Source organism: Dasypus novemcinctus, chromosome 1 (genome assembly GCF_030445035.2).
Source record: "Dasypus novemcinctus isolate mDasNov1 chromosome 1, mDasNov1.1.hap2, whole genome shotgun sequence".
Classification (NCBI taxonomy): Eukaryota; Metazoa; Chordata; class Mammalia; order Cingulata; family Dasypodidae; genus Dasypus; species Dasypus novemcinctus.
The window spans coordinates 28,487,207-28,498,394 of NC_080673.1; the positions used below are offsets into that span (position 1 = coordinate 28,487,207).

At 44.1% G+C, this 11,188-nt stretch overlaps 1 pseudogene; it reads right to left on the reverse strand.

The window, feature by feature from the left end:
• Positions 1–843: 843 nt before the first annotated feature.
• LOC111762396 (gamma-aminobutyric acid receptor subunit alpha-5 pseudogene) lies at positions 844–8,748 on the reverse strand (annotated as a pseudogene).
• Positions 8,749–11,188: the final 2,440 nt, after the last annotated feature.

Below are 11,188 nucleotides of genomic sequence, written 5' to 3' on the forward strand. Positions count from 1 at the left end.
ATGCTCTTTGTGATCTCTGATTCTTGCAATATTTGGTCAGATAATAATCATTTAGCATTTCCTAATATTAATCTCTTGCAAAATTTGTATGAATTGGTATCTGAATAAAAAGCATTGTTTGTAATGCTTGGAACAGTTAAAAATATACTTACCAGGCTGCGGACTTGGTCCAGTAGTTAGGGCATCCGTCTACCACGTGGGATATCCGTGGTTCAAACCCCGGGCCTCCTTGACCAGTGTGGAGCTGGCCCATGTGCAGTGCTGATGCGTGCAAGCAGTGCCCTGCCATGCAGGGGTGTCCCCCGTGTAGGGGAGCCCCACATGCAAGGAGTGTGTCCCGTAAGTAGAGCCACCCAGGAGGAAAGAAAGTGAAGCCTGCCCAGGAAAGGTGTCGCACACACCGAGAACTGACAAAACAAGATGGTGCAATAAAAAGAAACACAGATTCCTGGGCCGCTGACAATAACAGAAGCGGACAAAGAAGATGCAGCAAATAGACACAGAGAACAGCAACTGAGGTGGGGGGGGGCAGGGAAGGGGAGAGAAATAAATAAATAAATAAATCTTTTAAAAATATATATACTTAAACCTTTTGAAACTATCACTGTAAGATGCTGAGCATCTGCATGTCAGTGTCATTTTCTCTTGTTTCTCTAGAAAGTTGTTCTATTTATCACTGTGACATCTTTGAAACATCTGAGGTTATACATAGAAACAATCAGGGCAATATTATTTGTAGGTATTATTAAACATGCAAAATTTTCCTGAAAGATATTGTGCAATAGGAAAAGTCCCTTTGCGCTCATCCTGTTCCTGGGTACCAGTTTGCTGGAAGTAAGACTCTCAAGGAGATCTAGAGTCTAATGGAGCAGAGCCTCCTTTAATCGCTGGCTCCCTATTCAAATATGTTGGCCAGTAAACCAAGTTGAAAGTGCCAAACAAGACTGGGAATACAATTCGGGACATTTTGTCAATCTTGCTGATGCTATTGTATGTCTTTTTGCTTTCAGAAGTCTTCTCTTCAGATTTTACTAAGACCATAGATGCATTCAAGGTCCCAGTTGGGTCTGTCCCTTTGGGATATTTGGGAGTGTGGGTCATGTTTCAGTAGTATAATCATTTGTTATTTGTTAACTATGTATTCACACTCCTTTTTCTTGATCTTGGCTGTTACCAAGGCTTTTCTGCCATCCCAGGCTCAGCCTGCCTTCTAAAGTAATTGACGGTGGCAAATTCCATCAGCGCAGAGAACACAAAGGCAGAGTACACCGCTATCAACCAGTCCATGACTGTCACATAAGCCACTTTGGGCAGAGAGATCTGAGCAGTGATATTGAGTGCTGTCATTGCTGGTTACTCCCAAAACTGTCCTGATGCAGGGAAGGTAGGTCTGGATACAGGGTACCCAATCTGATCTTCCTTTTCAGGTGGAAGTGTGAATGTGTATTCACCCGTGCTGGGGCCCACCATCTGCCCCATCAGATGGTACTGGTCCAGTCTGGAGCCATCCTCTGCCACCACCACAGACTTGGCAGTGCCCTGGTGACCTGGCCCACAGGTCAAACCAACCAGTACCTGAAAGAGGGAGTGGGAATTGGGGGACGAGAGGCGAGAGAAATGGAGACAAGACAGGATTCTGATCAAGTCTCCATTTATTGAGGGTAGAGCATCAGAATATATACTAAGGGGAGGGTATTAGCAGGGGGTGATAGGCTGATGAAGCGGCTCTTCCATATAAGGCAATAAAATGCTGTTACACCCTTTAATGCTGGTCATGGGTTCAACATCTTGTTGCGCAGGTGTGATACTTTTTGCCCGGGAAACTGGGGAAAGGGGAAGAAGAAGGCAGAAGCACAGGGGTGGAGTAGGCGTACTTATGAAAACTGCCATGTTGCTGGAGACCGCAAATGTATGTAGCTCTGGGTGGTTCCCCACAGGTCCCCCTTCTTTATTATATTTTATGAAGCACCCTGAGTTCAGGGGGAACTGTGCCTGTCTTAGGTCGGGGCAGGCAAATGGTTAGGCAGATTGCCTTACCCGTCATGGAGAATGCAAGAGCGGCGAAAGGCTGTGTCTCTGTCTTAGGTGGCTCTGCCATGGAACCGATAATGCCCAGTTGCCCGTCATTGACTATCCAGTTCATCACCTCAGAACCTGACAGGGTTCATATGTATTTGAGAACCGCTGCCAGCAGTCAGGGTGCTCCCATTTTGGTTATAATGTGTGGAGGCCAGAGGGAAGTGTGGTATGCACCGCGTTCTCTTACTGCAGTTTCATAATGGAGGTTGGGGAGGTGAAAGCAAGGGGGAGAGAGAGAAACATGAGGGAGCTGTAGCAAGGATGGGCTCTTCAGTTGCAAGCAGCTGGCATTGGCGGATGTGGTGTGCGGCATTGGCCGATACACTCTTAGGTTGTACTAAAGTCTCGGAGTGCCGGCGTCACAGAAGGGTTCCAGGGCGGCTGTACAGCCGCATGGGTTTTAGCATTGGTTGCTCTCCTGTAAGAAAACAGAGTTCATCTCAGGGAGAATTCTCTACCCTGGATAGGTTGTTATTATCTATTTGTTTTACCAATCGTTCCGGCAGCCACCTGGCTGCATCTAGTTCTTTGGAATAGACGCAAACTGATCCTCTGCCCCATATTAGGATGGGATTGGGTCCATGCCAGGTATTATCCATAGGGTCTTTCCATAGGACTGTGGCATGTTTTGTGCTGGTATTAGGGTGCCAGAAGCGGTCAGCTGCAGAATGTCCTTTTTGATCTAAGCTTAAAAAATTTAGAATAAAGAGAGAGTGGGATAATAGATTTTTGGGGGATCCTTTGACAGGGTACCACTCCCCCTTTTTTATTTTTTCTATGATGTTTTTTAGAGACAGATGCACTCTTTCGACTATACCTTGGCCTTGGGGGTTATATGGAATGCCTGTGATGTGTTTTATGCCCAGATGTTGGCAGAAGGTGGCAAACATGTGACTGGTATAACCGGGACCATTATCTGTTTTTATTTGTTGTGGGATGCCTAATACTGACATGGCAGTTAACACATGTGCAATAACGTTGTTTCCTGCTTCCCCTGTTTGTGGGGTGGTGAAAATAAAGCCGCTAAAGGTATCGACAGTAACATGTACATATTTTAGATTACCAAATTCAGGAATATGAGTTACGTCCATTTGCCAGAGGGCATTGGGTATGAGACCTCAAGGATTCACTCCTAAATGAGGTGTAGGTAAAAGGTTACACAGGAAGGGCATCCTTTAACAGTCTGATGAGCCTGTTCTCTGGTAATTTTGAACATAAGCCTTAAAGTATGTGCATTAATATGATGTAATTGGTGAGCTTTAACAGCCTTGTTATGGTTATCCGAGTTGTTATGCATGCCCTGGTTAACATAGCACAGTAGCCGAGTGGCTTGATCGGCTAAATGGTTTCCTAGGGTAAGGGGACTGGGAAGATTGGAATGAGCTCTAAGGTGACCAATAAAAAAGGGGTGATTTCTTTTTTGAATAAGGGACTGTAGTTGAGTAAATAAGGTTGTTGCTTCCAAGACATTCTTTATTTGAGCAGCAGTTTCAAGCAAAGGGACTGATTGAGCTATATAAGCGCTATCTGTGAAGAGATTGAAAGAGGCATCTCGGAATGCAAAAAATACAGCTATGACAGTTTGTAGCTCTGTAAGCTGCGCAGATTTTGAGTGGGTTTGAAACCGGACAGTTTTGTTATTAAAGACATAAGCAGCCATTCCTGAGGAGGACCCGTCGGTGAATACTGATAGGGCTCCAGTGATGGGTTGGAGAGAAGTGGTGAAGGGGAAAATGAAGTCATGCATACTCAAAAATTGTAGTAGCTTATCATTGGGTAATGGTTATCTATTTGTCCGGCATAAGATGCACAAGCAATAGGCCAGCTGTCAGTTGTTTGCAAGAGCCAGCTGATTTGTTCCTTAGTATAGGGCTGAATAATGGTATCGGGTTCCTTACCAAAATAACGTTTGTCTTGTTCTCTCCCTAGGCGGACAATATCTGCAACAGCTTGGTAGTAAGGATAAATTACTTTAGCGGGTGACGCGGGTAAGTGCACCCACATTATGGGGGCTGTTTGCCAGAATACTGCCGTGGGAGTGAGAGAGGTTTTACATATGACAAAAAACAAGGGTTGGCTATAGTCCATGGTAGTGACAAATTGTGATTGTATAGCTTGCTCGACTATTTTAAGGGCTTGGCGTCCTTCCGGAGTAAGACTTCTAGGGGAGTTGGGGTTAGAGTCTCCTTGTAATATGTTAAATAGGGGTTTTAAGTCTCCTGTGGCTAATTTTAAGTAGGGACGGAGCCAATTTATGTTGCCTAAGAGCTTTTGGAAGTTGTTTAGGGTTTTAAGTCTATCTAGTCTGAGGTTGGCCTTCTGGGTGGTTATTTTATTTCCTGCCATATGAAACCCCAGGTAGGTATAAGGGTCTTGTAATTGTACTTTATCAGGGGCAATTTGAAGCCCGTGTGCCTTTAAGGCTGTTTTCATATCATGGTAACATGTTAGGACATCTTGTTCCTTTTTACCAGCCATTAAAATGTCATCCATGTAGTGAATAACATAAAGGTTTTCCCACATTGCCCTTACTTCTCTTATGGCGCTAGCCACAAATTTTTGACATAAGGTAGGGCTGTTTTGTCATGCCTTGGGGTAAAACCTTCCAGTGATATCTCCTCATAGGTTCTTTGAAATTCACAGAGGGGAGGCTAAATGCAAAGCATTTTTGATCTACCGGGTGTAATGGGATAGTAAAGAAACAATCTTTTAGATCTATGATAATTTTATAATATCCAAAGGGGATGGCTACAGGGGTTGGAAGACCAGGCTGCAAGGCTCCCATATGTATCATTGTTTTGTTCACTGCTCTTAAGTCTTGCAATAATCGCCATTTTCCACATTTCTTTTTAAGGACAAAAATAGGAGTATTCCAGGGAGAGTCACTTTCTGTAATATGTCCTGCCGCTGGCTGTTCCTGCACTAACCGCTGGGTGGCCTGTAGCTTGTCTGAGGATAAAGGCCATTGATCGACCCATACAGGTTCATCTGAAAGCCAGGTGATTTGGTCTGCATGGGGTACAGGAAGATCAATGACCCCTAGGCTAAATTTCCTAAGCCTCTCCTATTACATTGTCCCTTTATCGATAAAGGCTGGGGGATGCCTGATTCAAATTTTCCTAAACCCTTAACTGGCTTGAAGCCTTGTGAGAGCATTTGAGCTGTAATTACACTATTGGGACTGCACATAATAAGTTGCATCTGGGAAAGTATGTCTCATCCCCAGAGATTGATAGGGTGGTTAGCTATGATGTAAGGCTGCACTGAACCTTGGTTGCCCTCCCTGTCTCTCCAGGTAAGCAGTTTTGAACTTCTTTCGGGGTTGGTAGTCTGCCCTATGCCAGTCAAATGTGTAAGCATTGGGACAAGGGGCCAGGATTGGGGCCAGTCTTTCTTTTTTTATAATAGTTACATCTGCCCCTGTGTCTATGAGTCCGGTAAAATTTTTTCTAAGATTAGAGACAACATTGGTGAAATGGCTTGAGCCCAAAATACATGAGAAGAACCAAATCCCTTATCTCTACGGTCACCGCCTTTTACTGTATTGTCAGTTTGTACTAGAGGGAGGATTAATAACTGGGCAATCCGTTGCCCTGCAGGGAAGGAGATAATACTTTGTGGGGCTGAAGCCATTACCTTTACCTCACTGGTGAAATCATGACCCGGGAGAAATCTGGAGGCCACTGATAAGGGAACTGCCTCCTCAGAGTATTAGGCCAGAGGTGTTTTTTGGCATGGGGCCAAACACGCCTGTAGGCAGGGCTTGAACTCCCATAGGCGGTGCTAGTACTGTGTGGGAGGAGGTACGGAGGTCCAATCCTGCGCTCCCTGAGGTGGCTCTACAAAGGTTGGAAATAGATTGCCACTGGCGGGAACAAAGCTGATTGCCCCATAAGTCTGATTGTTTGTCCCGGCCTGGGGCTGGCCCCTCCTCCCATTTCCCTGATAAGGAGGGAGTGGGTGACCTGAAGAATCGGTTCTTGATTTGCATTCATTAGCCCAGTGTCTGTCCCTGTGGCAACGGGGGCAGGAGTTGGGAAGGGGGGGGGTGGCTTTTGGCTAGCAGGGGGGCGGCAACGACAATCTCTGGCTAGATAGCCAGGGTTGCTGCAAGAGAAACAGGCCCTAGGTGCATGGGGCACCGGGGATAGAAGCACTTCTCTCAAGGCGGAGGCGAAGGCTTGGGCCTGTTCAGAGGTGGCCTCCCTTATGGCGGCAGCTATAGCCAGGCCCTGCTGCTTTATGGGGACTGTGTCTGAGCAAAGCTTAATGTAGCCAGAGAGATTTTCCCTTTTTCTATAGGGCCAGATAGCTGCTTGGCAGGCTGCATTAGCATTTTCAAAGTTGTTTTACATAGTCAGCATCAGTATTTGCATCACCAAACATTCTCTCAGTGGCGGTACAAAGTCTACCTACGAAGTCGGAGAATAGTTCCTCGAGGCCCTGAGGGATAGAAGTTAAGGAGGTAAGGGATTGTCCCTTGGTAGGCAGTCTTTTCCAGGCCTTAAGAGCTGCAGCGCGGACTTGTTCAAAAAGTCCGGCATCATAATGCAACTGATTTGAGTTCTGCTTAAAATCTCCTGCACCGAGAAGCATGTCCTTGGTCCACCCATTTTCAGTTCTGAGATTCCGCTGTGCGGTTTCCTTGCAAAACTCACAATATTTTGACTTCCAGAGGAGATAATCTCCTGCACTGAGAGTGGAGCGGGCAAGGGTGTGCCAGTCATGGGGGGTGAGCCACCCATCAGCAATGTGTTCTAACAGAGAGAGGGTGTGTGGAGCAGTAGGGCCATAGGTGGTGACCGCAGACTTAAGCTCCTTCAAGGTTTTGAAAGGGAAAGGGTTATAGATGCGCTCAGGCTCAGGTTCAGCAGCAACCTCGCTCCCCTCACCAGCCTCATTAGGGCTCCCAGGCCTCTCGATAACAGGGAATGAAGAAAGGGGTGGTTTGCGGAAGTTGGCAGTTAGGGGATTTTTTAGAGAAGGGGTTAAGTTGAGCTGATGCTGCAGAGTTGTGCATTGAGATTGTAGATCCTTTCTCTCTTTTAAAAGAGAGAGCCATAACTTTAGATCTGCACTGGGGTCAAGGCTAGCGGGGGCGGAAGCGGGGGGGTACATATGGGGTGGGTGGAAACCAACAGAGCGTTCTTCAGCCTCAGGGTTGGAGTTATCGGAATCTGTACACGGGGCATTAAGGTTTGGATTACTAATAACTCTCCTCCTCTGATTAGGGCCAGCTCTTCCCTTAGAGCGAGGGGAAGGGGCACTCTCATCATCGCTATCTATTTTAATAGACACCGAGTCTGAGCGTGGGGGGGTGGTATTTAGCAGGACTTTTTGCTGGGGGGATTTAGAGAGTGTCCCCAACTCTACTCCACCACCTTTCATTTATTGTCCCTTCCTGAGGAAGCCACAGACAGACTTCTCTCAAAAATCTAAAGAATTCTATTAGCTCCTTAAATTTAACCTTTATTCCTCTTGCCTTTAATGCCTCTCCGAGGCTCTTAATAAAAAGTTCGTGCTCACTCATTGCTTGTCCCATATTCGCTGATCACTTACCGAGCCTTCGCAACTGGGAGGCAGGTTCCCTCGCGGCGTCCTCTTATTACTCTGATTCTCCTTCTTGATTTCTGGGCGTTACACTTGGTCCGGCCAGACTGTCTGTCGGCGTTCCTCACTGGATCCCTCGTTTTCAGATCCCTGTGCTCAGGCGCCAATTGACCCGGCCCGCAGGTCAAACGAACCAGCACCTGAAAGAGGGAGTGGGAATTGGGGGACAAGAGGCGAGAGAAACGGAGACAAGACAGGATTCTGATCAAGTCTCCGTTTATTGAGGGTAGAGCATCAGAATATATACTAAGGGGAGGGTATTAGCAGGGGGTGATAGGCTGACGAAGCGGCTCTTCCATATAAGGCAATAAAATGCTGTTACACCCTTTAATGCTGGTCATGGGTTCAACATCTTGTTGCGCAGGTGTGACACTTTTTGCCCAGGAAACTGGGGAAAGGGGAAGAAGAAGGCGGAAGCACAGGGGTGGAGTAGGCGTACTTATGAAAACCGCCATGTTGCTGGAGACCGCAAATGCACGTAGCTCCGGGTGGCTCCCCACACCCTGGGACCAGACGTAGATGGCCCGGTAATTCAGATATGCATAGCTGTCAAATTCAAAGGACCAGCATGGGCATCCAAGGGGAGGTCTTTAAGCTGTGCCGGACATTCAGCAGAGATAAATAGCATGGTATAGAGCAGCGTGCCATCGTCCTCCAGGCGCAGCCGCTTGTTGGGTGTGTTCATGTGGCCTGTGATGGACTTTTTCCCTTTGTGGAAAAAAGGTGTCGGGGTTCAGATCTGCTGGCAAGAAGGCTGTTTAGTGGGAGGCACTGCATTGGCCCTTTAAACCCAAACTTTTTAGTTTTGTCGAAAAAGCACATCTATGGTGTATTCCATTTCTTTGCCAGCTCGGGGCCAAAGGCAGAGTGACCAGATGTCCGTCCTCACCTGGGTTATTTGCTCTCCGATGCCAGGCAGCAGCCTGTTGTCATAACCATCTAGGAGCAGTACAGGATCCCCCTGAATATCGTGATGTTGTCGTTGGTCACACCTTTCACCCAACTTGCCATTTGCGAAAAGCCAAAGTGACTGGCTAATTTCTTGGAAATAAAGAAGACAAGGAGGTTTTAGATCATGATAAAACCAAAGAACATTCTATTGACCATTCCCAATAAGAATGATAGTTGAAACAAATGAATTTGGAAGAAGTTCATTTTTCCAGCTTGATGTTGCAGCTTTCTGAAATATTTGCCATGTGCTCAAAACCAGCAAACTACTCCTTGCTCTGCAAGGTGCCTGCACACCAGCCACAGGAAGAGCCTTGGGCAAGAGTGCATCCTCTCTTGTCCAGCTCTTTCCACCAGCTGGCAGGTGCAGAAGGCCAGTAGAGCGTCAGCCCCTCCTGCCACCCACACCAACGGCGGGGGTCTGGGCCTAGCAGAACTGAGTCCGAGGCTGCTACAATGGTGTCCCACTCAGTTCCATGGATTTTTAAATAATTTTATTGTAGTAACACAAAAACAACCTCAAATTTATCCTTTAAATGACATTCAAAGATATAATTAAGTGCTGTTAATTACATTCAGAATGTTGCATTACCATCACCACCATCCATTACCAAAAATTGTCCATCATTCCAAATAGAAACTCTACATTTTTAGATTTAATTCTCCATTCCCTACCCTCACTCCATCCCCTGGTGATTTATATTCTAGATTCTCATTCTATGAATTTGCTCATTTTAATTATTTCATATCAGTGTGATAGTAAGTATTTGCCCATTTATGTCTGGCTTATTTCACTCAGCATCATGTCCTAAAAGTTCATCCATGTTGTAGCATGTATCAGAAGTTCATTCCTTTTTGTGGCTGAATAATGTTCCATTGTGTGTATATAACACATTTTGTTCATCCACTTGTTGATGGACATTTGAGTTACTTCTATCTTTTGGCAATGGTGAAAAATGCTGTTATGAATGTTGGTGTGAAAATATCTGTTCAAGTTCCTGCTTTCATTTCTTTTGGATTATACCTAGAAGTGGGAGTAGGGAATCATAACATATTTCTATAGGTAACTTTCTGAGGAACTCCAACACTGTCTTTCACAGTGGTTGCACCATATTTTACATTGCTACCAGCAATGAATGAATGCTCCTATTTTTCCACATCCTCCCCAATACATGTAATTTTCTGTTTGTTTTTAAATAGTAGACAATGTAGTGGGTGTGAAATGCTGTATCACTGTGTTTTTGATTTGCATTTCCCTAATGGCTAATGATGTTGTGCATTTTTTATGTGTTCTTTGGCCATATGTATATTTTCTTTGGAAAAATATCTATTCAAGTCTTTTGTCCATTTTTTAATTGGGTTCTTTATTTTGTTTTGTTGAATTGAAGGATTTCTTTATATACTCTGGATATTAAACCTTTATTGGGTATATTTCCAAATAGTTTCTCCCATTGTGTTGGTTGTCATTTTATTTTCATGGTAAAGGCTTTTGATAAACAAAAGTTTTAAATTTTCATAAGGACCTATATATCTATTTTTTGCTGTTATTGCTTGTGCTTTGTGTGTAAAGTCTAAGAAACCATTGCCTAACACAAGCTCCTGAAGATGCTTTCCTACATTTTCTTCTAGGAGTTTTATGGGTCTGGCTCTTATATTTAGGTCTTTGGTCCATTTTGAGTTGATTTTTGTATATGATGTAAGTGAGCTAAAGATCTACCTTCATTCTTTTCCAGAGCCAGAAAAGCCAGGTAGTCTTTTTTCAGCCAGTTTTCCCAGCATCATTTATTTCTTTATTGAGATTCTCATATTGTTCATTGTTTACCCAATATCTTTTAGTTCTTTTTTTTTTGTATTTCCTTTAGCTTCTGGAGTATATTGTTTTCCTAATATCATATTATTTGTTCTCTATATTTTCTTTCATCTCCCTTAGCATATTAAAGATCATTTTTAAAATCAAACTTTATTTAAAATTCAAAAATATAAAATAGACAAAAGGCAGCTCAATGAGTTATGGAAGCATTATCCCTAAAACGTTCTGTCCAGGCACTTTATCTCACCTAATTCCAAGAAACTCAATTGTTCCTCCAGTGTTCAGGAAGATACACAGATGAACACAGCTTAGTTGAATGACATGGCCAAGTTCCTCTTATTAATGGAAAAAAGAAGAGAAAAAATGCTTAATCATATTCTTATCTCACAAAATCATTCTTAAAGCCTTTTTTAAAGATCATTTAAAAAAAAATATTTGACCACTGTCCATAGTCTGGTCTTCTTCACTGATGTTTTCTGGAATTTTACCCTCTTCCTTTGCATGGACCATCATTTCCTGTTTCTTTGTTTGTCTTGCAATCTTTTGTTGCACACTCTACATTTTAATATTTTAAAATGTTAACTCTGGGATTCCCTAACATGTCTGTTTCTTGAGTTTGTATTCAGATGGTGATTTGACAGAGATTTTCTTGAGTGTTGGAAACTAACCAAACTAACAAAACCTAAGCAAAAAAGACCTTTCACTATCTTTGCAAATTGGCTTTGCATTTGGGCCATGTTC